The 14375-nt window shown below is 41.0% G+C and overlaps 1 protein-coding gene across 1 annotated transcript in view; it reads right to left on the reverse strand.

The window, feature by feature from the left end:
- Nucleotides 1–14375, reverse strand: part of DERA (deoxyribose-phosphate aldolase) — a 70492-nt gene that overhangs the window by 48213 nt on the left and 7904 nt on the right. The gene's annotated exons all lie outside the window — the stretch shown is intronic.

The raw sequence follows: 14375 nt of genomic DNA on the forward strand, positions 1-14375 counted from the left end.
AAGTTTTATTAAATAGAGTACCCTATTTTTACATGGCCCTTGAGCAGATACATGTATCGTTTAACCCCAATTGCTCTTTTTTAAGCTTATGTCTTGTTTTCTATTTTGGTTTTTGTTTTGTTTTGTATGTGTGTGCTCTGTACAAACAAACAACTTTGCTGAAGAGAGCCGAGTCATCAAAAGGCAAACGTCGTATAATAAGTACCTTTGGAATGAGCAGGACCTATATTGATTCATTACACAGATGTGTCTAACAACTGGGGGAAAATGATGGGCTCCTCATGCCACGTGACTCACTTTTGACAGCGAAGACTTATTTGTGAGTGTCTAGTCTGGGAAACCAAATGATTAATAAATACTTAAGTGAATTAATGCTCGGGCTGAAAGGAATCCTTCATCACACCCCCTTACTGACAAGATTAATATCTGCTAGATGCTGCTATGGTACATCCCATTCTTTCTACAAAGGAAAATTTTTGCAAAATGTATTAGAAATAGTAACAGTGATAAAACACAGGTTATGAGAAGGAAAAGAAAAAAGCCATTCCATTCCAAGTTTGAGGGTGTATCTCAGTTGCTTCTGTTTGCAAATGCTCCTTCCTACCAGGCACCACTCTCTTCTTTCCTGGTTGACCAGTTTCTTCCTGAAGGAAGTCTGACCAGATAGCTTCATTGAGGGAACAATGCCAGTGACCCAGATGGAGCTGGCACTTAGTATGTCTCTACTGTAGATGAAACTATCTCTTGTACGTATTGTTTCGTGAGTCCAACTTTCACTGCTTTGAATGTCCAACAGTAAACATAGTGTCTGGTACACATACATTTCAAGTTCATCTTCAAGTTTACCCACTGACCTTCTGTAATGGCCTTCTTAGCCTTGCAGCAAAGTAGACACATAACAACTTGCCTTCTCTAATGAACCTCATTTCTGTATCCCTCCGGCAACTTTACATTTCTGAAGAATCACCTTAGAAGGGCTTGCAACGCCGCTGTAGGAAAGGTTATGCCTTAGAAACCCCATCTCACCTGCAGAACTTTGTAATGCAATGGGAGAAACCACTGCCACCTACTCCATATTATGTAACAACACAAATGGTAATGATCTCCTTCTAAAACAAAGACTACCAATAACATCATGTTTATATTTTCTTATTTCCATTAAGTTCTTCCTAAGGGTGTCGACATTAATGATATACTAGAATTTTCAAGTTGGCTTCTGAGTGATCAGTAAGGATATTCTTATGCAAATATCATCAAAGAAGCAACCAAGTTTTGGTGTTTCATTTTTTTTTTCTAATTATTTTGTTAGCTGAAATCTTTTAACGAAACAGATTTTTAACATTCCAGTTCATCTTCCTCTTCTCCTCAAAGACACTGCATGCTTTGCTGCTTCTTTGTTGAAGCCAACTTCACAGCAGAAATGGAAGCCTCAGGCAGATGGAATGTGCCTCTTCTTTCCCATCCAAACATTGCTATTACTTTGGTTCTAGGCTGGGACAAAGGAGAAATGACCTAGACAGACACACTTAGATTCATTCTAGCATCTAAGACATCTAAGAAACACCTTCACCCCTCAAACATCAGAGGTTCTCTTCTGTGTGGTGTGCTTGTTTTGATGACCAATAACAGTATTAGGCTCATGGTAAAGACTGTTTCAGGCAGGCACATGTAAACAGAAGTGAGCTCAGAGCTGGGTGAACTACAAGCTCACCACCAAGTCACTGTTGGTAGTGGTCCAAAACAAGGAAGCCTTTTGCTTAATGGGCAGGCTTTGAGGGGCAAATTCCACCCCTCCTCTTCTCTACTCGCTACACCCAGGACTGCCATAACTGTGAGTACTGCTGCTGGACAGCAGTCCTGAGCAGACCTGGGAATTCTTCATCATCTGGATCCTCCCTCCTCCACATGCTTTCTAATATCTGTCTATCTGGAGCTAGACAGTGAGACAACTCTCACCCACTGGTTCATTTCCCAGGTGCTCACAATGGCCAGAGGCCAAAAGTGGAAGCCAGGCTTTCAATCCAGGACTCTACATGGATGGGAGGAACTCAACTAACTGAGCCATAACCACTGCCTCTCAGAGTGTACATTAGCAGGAAGCTGGAGTTAAGCGCTGGGAATCAAACCCAGGCACTCTGATGTGGGCGTACTAACCAGCATTCTCACACAGGACTAAATCCCCATGTTCACTTTTTCCCTCTCAGTCCCTCTAACTCTGTGTTCAGCCATCCTAACTGGATGAATTATGTCATGTTCCATCTCTATACCTGTATGTCCTCTTAGTCTCTTGTGCCTAAAATGCCCTTCCTTGTTCTGGCCATAGAGCGAACTCCTACTCATCCTGTAAGTCTCAATTCAAGTCTCACCTTCTCTGTGAGTCTTCCTTGAACCTTCCAGGTTGAAAATACGACTCTGCTTGTCTGTGCTTCCATGTAACTTCACAGCCTATCCATAGGAAGGCACTAAAGTATTTAAACATGTATACTCCCTGATTTTTACAAATTTCAAACAAAGTACCTGCCACATGGGACGCATTCAATAAAAAAGCTGAGTGGCTTACAATGGCCAAACAAGGTCTGTCTCTGGGCATCACCTTTCTCGATTACGTCTGATTCAAATAGACTTTTGATTCTCTACACACAGAGACCTGGAGCTGAAGCATGAACAGAACATTTGAGAACACTGTCTCTCAAAAGGAGTTTTTCATATAATTCCCACCAAAAGGTTAGAACCTGTAGGGCATGCCCTCACACTTCTCAGACACCACTTACGAGAGGTCCCTGTAAGTCATCTACTGGAGAACATGATAGAATTATTTCTCTCACAGTATCAGCCTTGACTGCTAAAAATATCATTAGTGGTCACAAAACTATGCAGCCCCATATTTAATGAAGCCACAGGATTCGCCTCTGTGACCTCCCCTGGCAATGAATTATATAAGTGACTATCTCATTTTATTAGCACTTAATTTACTACTCTTTAATTTCGTCAAATAACCCTTGTTCTCCTATTATGGGGTCTGGGGAAAAGAAAGGACTGATTGGCCTTTGTGATGGCCTTCATAATTTTTAATTTTTCATTCAAGTACCCTTTAGTGTCTCCTTTCCAGTAGAAGTGATTCTAATGCACACAGTCTCATCAGGATCACAGTATCTTCTTCCTGCTGAGGATGGGGGGGACAGGGAGGGATTTCAAATGCATGTGCCTTCAGGGAGAAGAGACTTGAAGCCGTAATTGGAAGGCAGTAACATTCTTCTTTTAAAGCTCTCCAATGAAGACAATCCCGCTGCTCCTCTTAGGATGTCATGTTGGTGGCTTGCTAGCCCTCTGTCAGCTATAAACTTCTGCTCAAATGCTTTTCTCATAATGTCTTATTATTGTCCCATTCAAATCTCAGTGGGGACCATCTTATTTCTCTGCAAACCTCCTCTCCAGCTCATCACTTCAGTTTGTGTTTCTATGCAATTTCCTGCATTCTTCACTATAACTCTAAAACACGCAATACCAAACAATAACCATCCAAAGGAGGTACAGTTGGTGTTTTCATTATGCTCTGTTCTTAATGAATTAAAATACAGATACCTTATAAGAAACTTTTACATACAAAATTTGAGGAAAACGAGAAATTAAATTTTCCAGGTGGAGATCTAGAAGCAGTCTTCTTTCCAGTCCCTCCCATCCCATAAACCTTGAATAAACCCTCTAGAGCATTCATATTCCTAGAGAGCCTTAGCAATTTTCCTAATGTTCTAATGGTTAAGTCCAGATTTTAGGGGCCTAACAGATACTCTAGAAACCAAGACACCAGCATCCTGGCAATGCATATCGCCACATCCCCAAAACTCTCATTGGAAGGACAGTAGCTTTCAGTTGGCACTGTGCTCCTGAGTTCTAACTCCCATCCACACACATTCATCTACTAGACCATTCCTTAGACTTCCAATTGAATACCAGGTGGATCATGAGTTTGTTACATACCCTGAGAAGCAACTTCGATCGCTGGCATCCAGTTAAAAGCAAACCTTGCATTTTCCCAATTTGTTTATGCTACACAAATGTCATGTACTGTTTACGCTTCTCTTCCATCTGGCTGTCTCTTTCAGGAAGCCTCACTTCCTTAGTTAAATGGACCATAACCCTCTTAGAATAAATCCTCATGCGAAGATACTCTGGGCCCACATTACAAAGTTTTTGCATTCCTAGACCTTACTTTATATATCAACATCTCATGGTGACTTCACATTTTAAGTTTTTAAGTTTTAAGATGTTGTAAGTTTTTACTTTGACTTACCTTCCACCCATCCTTTAACACACTGACCATTGCCTCACTATTGCTGCTCATTAGTAGTCAATTGCCTATTTCTATCAATTGCATTCTTTCTCTATTCACCAGTTACCACCAGTAGGTTAATCCAAGCACTAAAACAACCTAGTCATTTACTCTGGCATCTAAAACAAAGTGGTATGGGATTCTGGATAATCATTTCAGTCCCAATTAGTCCCAAGAAGTCCCACAAGCATTCCAACAAATTGTTAATCCCTGTGGTTATGTAGCTAGGCAGCCACATCATCTCAGTACAATGAAATCTACCCTAATATTTGAGCACCCATGTGCAAGTCCTACAACCTCTCTGTTTAACAATTGCAGCATGCAGGCAATGTGTTAAATGACGTGAGAAATGCAACGGCACAAAGCAGGTTGCTCTTATTTTGAAAAAAAAATCTTTAGGAAGAAAACTGGGGAGAAAAGCCAAAGACCTGGGAAGAATCAAAAAGCACAAATAGAAACCAACAAAGAAGGGCAAAAAACAATGCTTTCAACCCATTCTTCCCAACTGATTTCATAGACTTGATCGGGAAGAAATCTTTCCATTGAAAATAACAGAAACTGACTCTGATGACTGGAACCAAAGCGGAAGGACATCAAGTCTCAGGAAATTCAGAAGAGATTGAAAGACCAATTTCAGAAAACAGACAGGAATCAAAGACAACGGAGCCACAGGCTAGATTAAGAACAATGTCAGTTCCCATGTTCAACAGCCAACATTCTGTCCAAGATGCCACAGCAGTGGCCACGTAACACCATCACTGACATGTTCTTTAATTCAGTCAGGTCTCATGCTGTGTAGACTCTTTGGGGCACAAAGTAGAGGGAGAAGATCTTTCTCTGCCTTCAACCTAGTTTATATCCTAGGATTCCCCCAATGACAACACGACGAGAGTTGAATTCTGCAGAGCCAAAGGATGATACATTTTTAAGAAAAAGATTAGTTTGAGACATTCCATAATGGGAAACTTCTCTTGGCAATGTATAAAACACATCAACATATCAATTCTATGACAAAGTCTTGCTGCATTTAAAAAAAGACAGCAAATACAAAATCTGTAATGTTCTTTAATCAACCACTTCTCAAACCTTCTGACCACAGAAGGTCACCTTCCCAATAACAAATACTTATAACACTGGCTGGGCAACAAGTCAGTTTCAGAGAAAGCGTAGAACACAATAGGCTTATCCAATATGGCTAAGGAAATCCATAGAGGTTAAGCAGAGAAGGTGGGCATTACAAAGCACCCAGTTAAACAAGCTTGCAACAAACACCAGCATCCCATATCAGAGTCCTAATTTGAGTCCCAGATGCTTTACTTTCCATCCCTCTCTCTGCTAATGCACCTAGGATGCAGGAATTATGGCTTAAACACTTCAGTTCCCGTCACCCAGCTGGGAGACACCAGCGGAGCTCCTGGCTTCAGCCTGGCACAGCCCCAGCTGTTCTGTTCATTTGGGGAGTGAACCAGCAGATAGAAGAACTCCAATAAATTAGGGAAGAGTTCCAATAACTTAGGGAATCTTGAAGAGGAAAGAGCAAAAGCAATTAAACAGGGGGCATAGGGTTGATCTACACCAACACATATCACTAGTGAGAACCCTGAAGGTGATGAAAAAATGTCAGGTTCTCAGAAAGAAAAATAAGCGATCACATTATGAAGTATGGATAGGAATAGCATCATATCTCCCAACAGGAATCAAGTGGCTGAAAACTAAAACACGACAGAAGAATGCCTTCAAACTGCCAAGGAAACCCAAGAGTTTCAAAACAGAAATCCACAGTCAGCCAAGCTATCAATTAAATATGACTAAAGAATAAAAACATTTCCTGTGGAAGTCACAGAAAAATAGGAAAGAAACTGATCAATTAACTGATCTAGTTGCATTACAAATAAGAGTTTAATTAGATCAAAAAAAAAAACTACATAGAAAGCCAAGCAAAAGAGACCATTACAAGGAAAATAAAAGTTTCTAAGAATTTAATGCAATTATGGCACACCAAATGGCTTAAATATTGTTTAATATGTATGTATTCATAGTAACAAAAATGGACCTAACTAGAAATTATATTACTAAAACAAGAGGATGGAAAGCATAAAATTTAAGGAAAAAAAGGAAAGAAGATTTACAAGAGCTTCTGTAGTAGAAAGTCAATGAGTAAAATTCAAGATCTCACTGTATCCCAGACTTCGTTTTGGAAAGCTAAGGGAAACCATCTCAGGAGCAAGAAGGCAGAAAGCTCCTTAGCATTTAACACTCGACCTTTGCAGTCTCAACAATGGTTTTTAACTTATTCGTATAATTATTAACACAATGCATGGAGCAACCTGGGGATCTGCTTGGGTTCCTACATGCTTCTCCAACACAACCTTACAAACAATCCTTTAGCTGACACTACTCTGGAAAGCTGCCATTTAAACATGAGTCTCATGCTTCTCAGTTAAATTCATAATTCGAACAAATTTGGTAAGTTGCCATTTCATTGTCAAGATCACCATTTTCATGCTGCAGGATCTAATGAATATAGACCATAAAAGAATCGGTAAGTCAGGGTAGGTTTCTAAATGTGGATTCTCTCAACTTACTGTACAGGGAAGACTTTGATGAGAATTTCACCAACCCCTTAAATGTGCCTGACGTTCAGAAAGAATCATTAGACCTTAGAGAAAATCATCAAGAAGCTGGATAACTTTGGCCCCCTGTTGGGTAAAGATTGAACTCTCAGTTCTCTGAAAAGATTTGATCAATTATTCTGGGAGCCCAGAGCTTCAGAGAGAAGCTAGTTAACTCTTCCCTCTCAATGAGAAACTTCTCTCTCAAGGAAAGACCTGATCAAGGATTTTTCTTCAATTGAAATTTTTGAATGTCTAAAAATACTGTTATTTATCAAATCCATGCCATCAGTCAACAGAAGCCACACAGAGAGCGGCTACCCGTGCTAGATGTGGTGTGAAGTCAGTCAAGTTAGAAAGTCTATAGGGAGACCTACAGGTGGAAAGGACCACCAAGAATTACTTCTGTGAAAGCACCACAGGTATGTTCCAGAATAAAGCTAACCTAAAAGAATAAAAAAAATTTCACTTCAATCTAAAGTAGAGCGGTAAGCCCCTAGGAAGGGAAAGGAAAGGGGTAAATGCACTCATGGAAATAAAGGCCAAAAATGTACCTATTTTTCCTGAAACCTACTCCCTCATTACTACCACCTAATGTTCAATGACCTACTCATACCACACATTATCCCATCTAAATCTCATTTCAGGAAAAATCTATTTCACTTTACCATGAATTGAATGTAATGCAAAACCTCTCCCAGGAACAATTACTTTTAAGTTTCACTTCTAAGGTAGTAAGATACAGTAAATTATGAATAACATATTTTACGAGATTGTTAACAACTTTCAATTCTTAAACTCTGTGTGTTCATTTTAGTCCTGATGACTAACCTTTCAACAAATACTTTTAAAAGGAGCTAATGAGAAAAACTACAATCTTGCAATTGAAATTTATTTGAATTTTGAAATCAATGTCTATTGTGGCCAAAATAAGTTGCTGTTCTCATGTACAAGTATTTGATAGAGAATCTGTCCTAATTATTTACCTAAAAGAGTCATAAGATGTCATTTACAAAACTTATTGAATGACATACACTCTACAGAATGGCTACTGATTCAATTTTTAAAGATGTTAACCAAAGGAAAAAATTTTTAAAATAAAATAACTTGGAATATTAAATTCCCATGGGTTGATAGGTAATAATCATTTCAACCACATTATCATATGAATAAATAATGCAAATCAACATAAAGATATTGAATACATGTACACATATCTTTATTCAAAAGCAGTTGGTTTTTACTTTTAAGGTGAGAACTTCCCCAAACCTCTCTGGCCCTATTTTACGTGTGTCTATCAATCGACAGATGGTTCGTTTTTTAAAATTTTATCACTTACTTGAAATGCAGAAAGACAGAGATCAAGACTGACAGATATCTTCCACCTGCTGAATCATTACCCAAATGCCTGCCAGGCCAAAGGGAGCCCAGAAAGCAACCTGAGTCTCCCATATGGATGCCAGGGTCACAGGACACAAGCCATCCCCTGCTGTGTCATAGCATGTGCATTTGCAGGAAGCTGGAATTGGGAGCATAGCCAGGATTCAAACCCAGGCATTTCAACATGGTTTGTGGGTTTGGGATGTGGGCAGCTTAATAAAAAGATCTTCAGAGTCCTGGCATTGTGTGTAAAGAGAAGGCAGATTCTTTTCCTGGCTCATCTTGCACCAGGTGGCATGCCACTATTCTACATCCCATACCCCAGTTTATCTTCACAACTACTGTTTGGCTCATCACATGTCTTAGGTATGAACACTCAAAAGTCCCACGTGGAAGGATCAGCATCTGAACCTCAGGCAGTGTGTCCTCCCAGCTCAACCTCCTTTCAGAAAAGAAGCCATGCTTAACGAAGTGGGGGAGCATCCTAACACATACATCTATTTGCCAAAAAAAAAGTTGGGATAATCTAGAACTACCTACCCAAATTTTTAAATTCAAATTCTTTCAAACGGAAGTGATATAAGTCTGAAAGAAAAACGAGGAAAAAAAACTTACTGTGTAGCTATCATATATATTCTATGAGGATACTTTTTAAAAGTTCATAGAGTAAAAGCCTATTCAATGGAAAATGATTATCATCACAAAAGCCCATGATTATCGTGAGTTTCACTTTTTTGACACCAAAATAAAAGTTGTCTTTTAAATTTCATTCTTCCATGACATTTTTGAGGTTGCCTGTGTATGCCTTATCATCTTACTACCCTTTGATTTTCAGGAAAAAGCTACAGCCCCCTGCTTAGCAGTCTCATATTCTCTGGTAACGCCTTTATACATGTTAAATAAATTGAAGCACACGCGCACAGAAAGAGCTTAAAATGTAGGTGTACTCCCTAAATAGCAGGCATCTAACATGTGCAAAAATTCTCCGACTGTAAACAGACAGGGCTTGAGTTGATATTGCCTCTGAAAACAAACAAACCAACCCCCGCTGCAGTATGGAGCACCGCGACTGCCAAGGCTGTCTAGGGAATACCCGTTCAGAACTGCATCAGAGTGGAAATCACCACCTGCTGGGTGCTGATTCAAAACACCGCTCCCCCAAGGCACCTGATCTCCTGCAATTTCTCCTCGGGAAGACGTTCTTTTGTGGCACAGGCTTTGACAAGGTGCCTGGTTTTCCCAGGGCTTTCAGATGCCTCAGTGACAAGTCATGAAAACCTTGAAAGCACCATCCCGCTTTTAACAAAGAAGTCATTAGCTGTGCCCACTCAGAAGTTCATCTGAATCTGACAATAACTCAGCGGCATTCTCCCTGGTGCTGCTCCATGGAACACAAGCTTCTCACAGTCTGCTCCATGACCCAGGTGAACCAGCAGCCATGTGTGTGCGTGTGTGCGTGTGTGTGTGTATGTGTGTGTAAGCAGAGGGAGGGGGGTTAACAGTCAGACATCACCAGAACTATGTCTACCATGTCTGTGGTCCAACCACAATACAATCAGTGAAATACACAGGCCAAGTACACAGTCCCTGATTCACACTTAGCCAAAGACCAAGCAGTGATTTTTTCCCTTGATATTCAGTCCATGAGATGCCTAGTTTCAACCTGGCCTGCAAAATTAACTACCATCAAGCACCACAATGGTTGTCCGTTCTTGACAACAGAGCACTCTGCATTTCTTTCAGATACTCTAGCATTGTCAGCATCAAAGTTGATTTCCTGGAGTCCACAGGCTGCATCACTACTCTCCATGTTACAACATCACTTGTGCAACACTGTAGACTCAAAGTCGACTCATCTGCAGACGGAAATGGTGATTTTTTTTTTTCTGGAGACAGAGTTACAGAACTGTTCACAAAACTTCAAAAAAGTCTGTTGGCTAGCTCAAGAGATTTCCCACAGCACGGCCCTTATTTGTGCTTTTGCTTTCCATGGTTTCAGTTAACTATGGTCAATCATGGTCCCGAAATATTAAATGAAAATTCTAGAAGTGAACAATTCATTGGTTTTAAATTGCACAGCATTCTGAGCAGTATGACGAATGTTTGTATTGTCCCACTCCATTGTCCCAGGAAATGAATCATCCTTTCTAATGGTGTATCCACAGTATATACACTGCCTGCCCATTAGTCAGTTAGCAGCCATCTCCTTTATCAGAACCAACATTGTGGTATCTTGTAACTATTATTTTATTCGATAATGGCCACAAAGTAAAAGTGAGGATGAAAGTACTTCAGATATGCCAAAGACAAAAGGTAAAGTGTTTCCTTTAAGGGGAAAAAAAAGAAAAAAAGTTTTCACTTAATAAGAATAAAAGTACATGCCATAATTACAAAGATCTACAGTACAATATTTTAAGGGAGAGACAACATTAACTTCTGAAACAGTGTAATATTAAAATTGTTCTTTTTTTATTACTAATTTTGTGAGAAGTCTCTTCTGGTCCCGGATTTATACATTTAATTAATCATAGGTGTTAATAGAGGAAAAAACATAGTATAGATAGTAGGGTTTGGTGCAATCCACAGCTTAAGGACTCCAGCAGGGGTGTGGGAAAGTGCTCTCCCAAGATTAATCCCAAGATTAATAAACACACTGTTGACTGGGTGGCCATTCAAATAGGGTAATAGTACAGCCTAATATTGGGAAAAGTCTGTTTTCCTTGACAAGAGGAAATGTGTACTTCCATTGGGATAGTTCTCAACTTTTACGTGTTTATTTCAGATGCAGAGAGAAAGAGTGCATTCCCATGCCCAAATGCCCTCAATGGCCAAGGTGGGCCAGACCAAAACCAGGAGGTGGGGAAATGCAATCCAGGCCGGTAGGAAACAAAGCACATGAGCCATCACAGGCTCCCTTCCACAGTGTGTGCTAAATAACAAGGTCGGATGACAAGTAGAACCAGGACTCAATGTCAAGCACTCAAATATGGGATGCAGTTGTTTGAAATATCGTCTTCATTACCAGGTACCCACCTGGACCAAAGACAGACCAATGAAGGTAGGTTCCTCAACTTCTTTTGCTCTTATAAAGGCACAGATAGCCATGCATAGAATGAACAAGTTTGTCATTATAATAAAAACTGTTTCCTTAAAAACAAAAACCAAATTCTCCTTATAAGCATAGCTAAAACACTTGTTTATTGGAAAAATTTTCCAATACGTTTAAGATTTTCCATACATACCAACGAGCAAAAAAATACCGGACACATGAAGCTACCTTCCTCCCTGAGTCTGCGATGCAAACTTAATACGTAATCTTCAACAAAACAATGAATAAATTTTCTCACCCAGAAAATTAACTAAATTAGTCTTTCTCACACACCCTCAGAGAGCGGGAGATCTGCTAACAGGTTGACCACAGAGAACACCAATGATAGATTTCCATCAGTCACTAACATCCTCTGAATAAGTCATGGTGCTTTTCAGACACCGTGTACCTTTCAGGCATACACATGTGCTGAAGTGCATCCCCTAATTTCCTGATATGCCATCATATTTCAATATATTTCTTCAGAATGGTAGCTCCTCCCCTCATTTGCCTCGAAAAAAAAAAACAATGACATGTAGATATCAATAAAAAGGCAAAGGGGACAGAATTTAGCCATATATATATATATATATATAAATTAAAGATTCTTGGGCCCGGCGGCAGCATGGCCTAATGGCTAAAGTCCTCGCCTTGAACACGCCGGGATCCCATGTGGGCACCGGTTCTGATCCCGGCATCTCCACTTGCCATCCAGCTCCCTGCTTGTAGCCTGGGAAAGCAGTTGAGGATGGCCCAATGCTTTTGGATCCTGCACCCGTGTGGCAGACCTAGAAGAGACTCTGGGCTCCTAGCTCTGGATCGGCACAGCACCGGCTGTTGTGCTCACTTGGGGAGTGAATCATCGGACGGAGGATATTTCTCTGTCTCTCCTCCTCTCTGTATATCTGACTTTGTAATAAAAATAAATATTTTTAAAAAAGATTCTGGCTCTCTAACCAATCTGGGTCTCTTGAGTGCCTCCTACAGGGTTTAGAATAGGCAGCATTTGCAAAAACCACTTGGGAGCTTGTGACACTGCAGGGGTCTGGGTTTCTTCCCCTAAAGGCAAGCAACTGACAGCGCTGTAGGGCTCAGAAATCTGCATTTCCAAAAGTTTATGGATTTGAGAGGAAAGAAGGGGAACACACACACACACACACACACACACACTCACACTTTTGAACTGATGCTCCACTGATCTGCATCAGGAGTACAAGAGCAGGTAATCAGTACTCTTCCAGACTTTAAGTATCATAAACCTGAAGCATTTCACACCACATCCCAGAAGAACTCTGGCACCAAGTAAGTGGCACCTTTCCTCCCCACCCCAATTTGACAGAGAGAAATCCAGAACTGAAAAACAGCAAGCTTCCCTCTACCAGTGCACTCCCCACAGGCTGCAGCTGTGCCACAGCCAGAGTTGTAAGGCAGAAACTCAACCCAAGTCTGCTAGGTGAACAGCAGGCACCCAACCACTTTGGCCGTGACCACTGCCTCCCCAGGTCAGCACCTGCCCTGGGGAATTGAGCCCGGGCACTCTGAGGGGGAAGCAGGTGTCATGACCGCTAAGCTAAACACCCACTCCAAGTAGCACCTTCGTGGGAAGCAATTACCAGTAGCTCCTCTTATCTGAAGCATTGCTTTGTGGGAGGAAGGCCTGCGTACTCAAAGAGAGTGTGAAGTTACAGCTAGAGTGTCTCAACATTAAAAAAAAAAAAAAAGGTCTGTATGGTTTGCTGGAGCTGAGATTAAACATTTATCATTTATCCTTCTCTTGCAACCACTTTGGTTTCCAGGGAACTGACTGCTACGGCGGAGGCAGGCGGAGAGGAGGTACATCCGCAGACGCGCGCACAGCACACACCAAAGTTAACGGAAACATTTCAAAGTGCCTTTTTATGCCTTTAACTCAAAGATGAACACATTTCAAGGTGACCCAATCCTCAAGTGACAGACAGTGCTTTAAAAAGGCCAGAGCTCTCCACTTAAACAATTTCTGGTGACATGTTTAAATCGCATCCTCCAGGGTTCTGTCTGCGGCCTCATTTACGAGTCTTTGCTTTCCTGGCCGAGGCATCCCAGTTTAAATGAGCGCTTGAAGTTTGTCTTCCTTCCTAATAATTAAAATCCACAGGGCTTAGATGCATTAAAACAAAAAAAAAAAAGTCTTTTAATTTAGCAGGCACCATGGAGGATGTTTAATTATTTAATTACACAACAAACCCAAATTATTACTTTATAGTTTCCCTATTTATCAAAACAGTATCAGGGTAATAAAAAGCACCCTTGTCGCTTGCGCTTATAAGTGAAAAAAGCGACAGACTATTAAGGCAAAATCAAAGCATTCATAAAAGAATGCCCCACTTAAAATCTAAAAGTGTACATAATCATTACATGGACGCTGTATTTTCTACACAGAGGAAGAATTTTTCTTCATTAACATATTACTCTTAATGATTCTACTATAATGAGAAGATAGTGCCAGGAATCTGAAAAGTGGATTCCTGTGCTTGCTCAGTGCCTCGGCAGTCCCTCTCTGAGGCATCCTTCCTTAGAACGCCTGCCCTGAATCGCCGTGAACTGGGCTTTATCTTCCCAGTCGCACTGACTCGGCTGTCAGACTGCACACTCCACCTCAGGATTTCCATGAAGGCCTTCCCTAGCTGACAGCGAACCTCAAGGCCAAAGTGCAGCACGCAGGTGTGGCCTACGTGGGGATCGCGCTCCTGCTGCCATAAGCAACCACGCAACAAGGACCTCCAGCAGCAGAAACTCCACATCAGGTTTTGAATTTTCTAAAGAGGAATAATAGCTCCCTGTCCCTTCCCTTCCTGCACAACAGCCCTAAAGCCCTGGGATGGGGAAGAGAGAGGGTGTGAGCAAGGCAGGCCAACGTGCCAGGCAGGGAGTAGCGGAGTGGAAACCAAACAGGCCAAGGGAATCCCAGACAGCAATGAAAACCAAC

Source organism: Ochotona princeps, chromosome 27 (genome assembly GCF_030435755.1).
Source record: "Ochotona princeps isolate mOchPri1 chromosome 27, mOchPri1.hap1, whole genome shotgun sequence".
NCBI lineage: Eukaryota > Metazoa > Chordata > Mammalia > Lagomorpha > Ochotonidae > Ochotona > Ochotona princeps.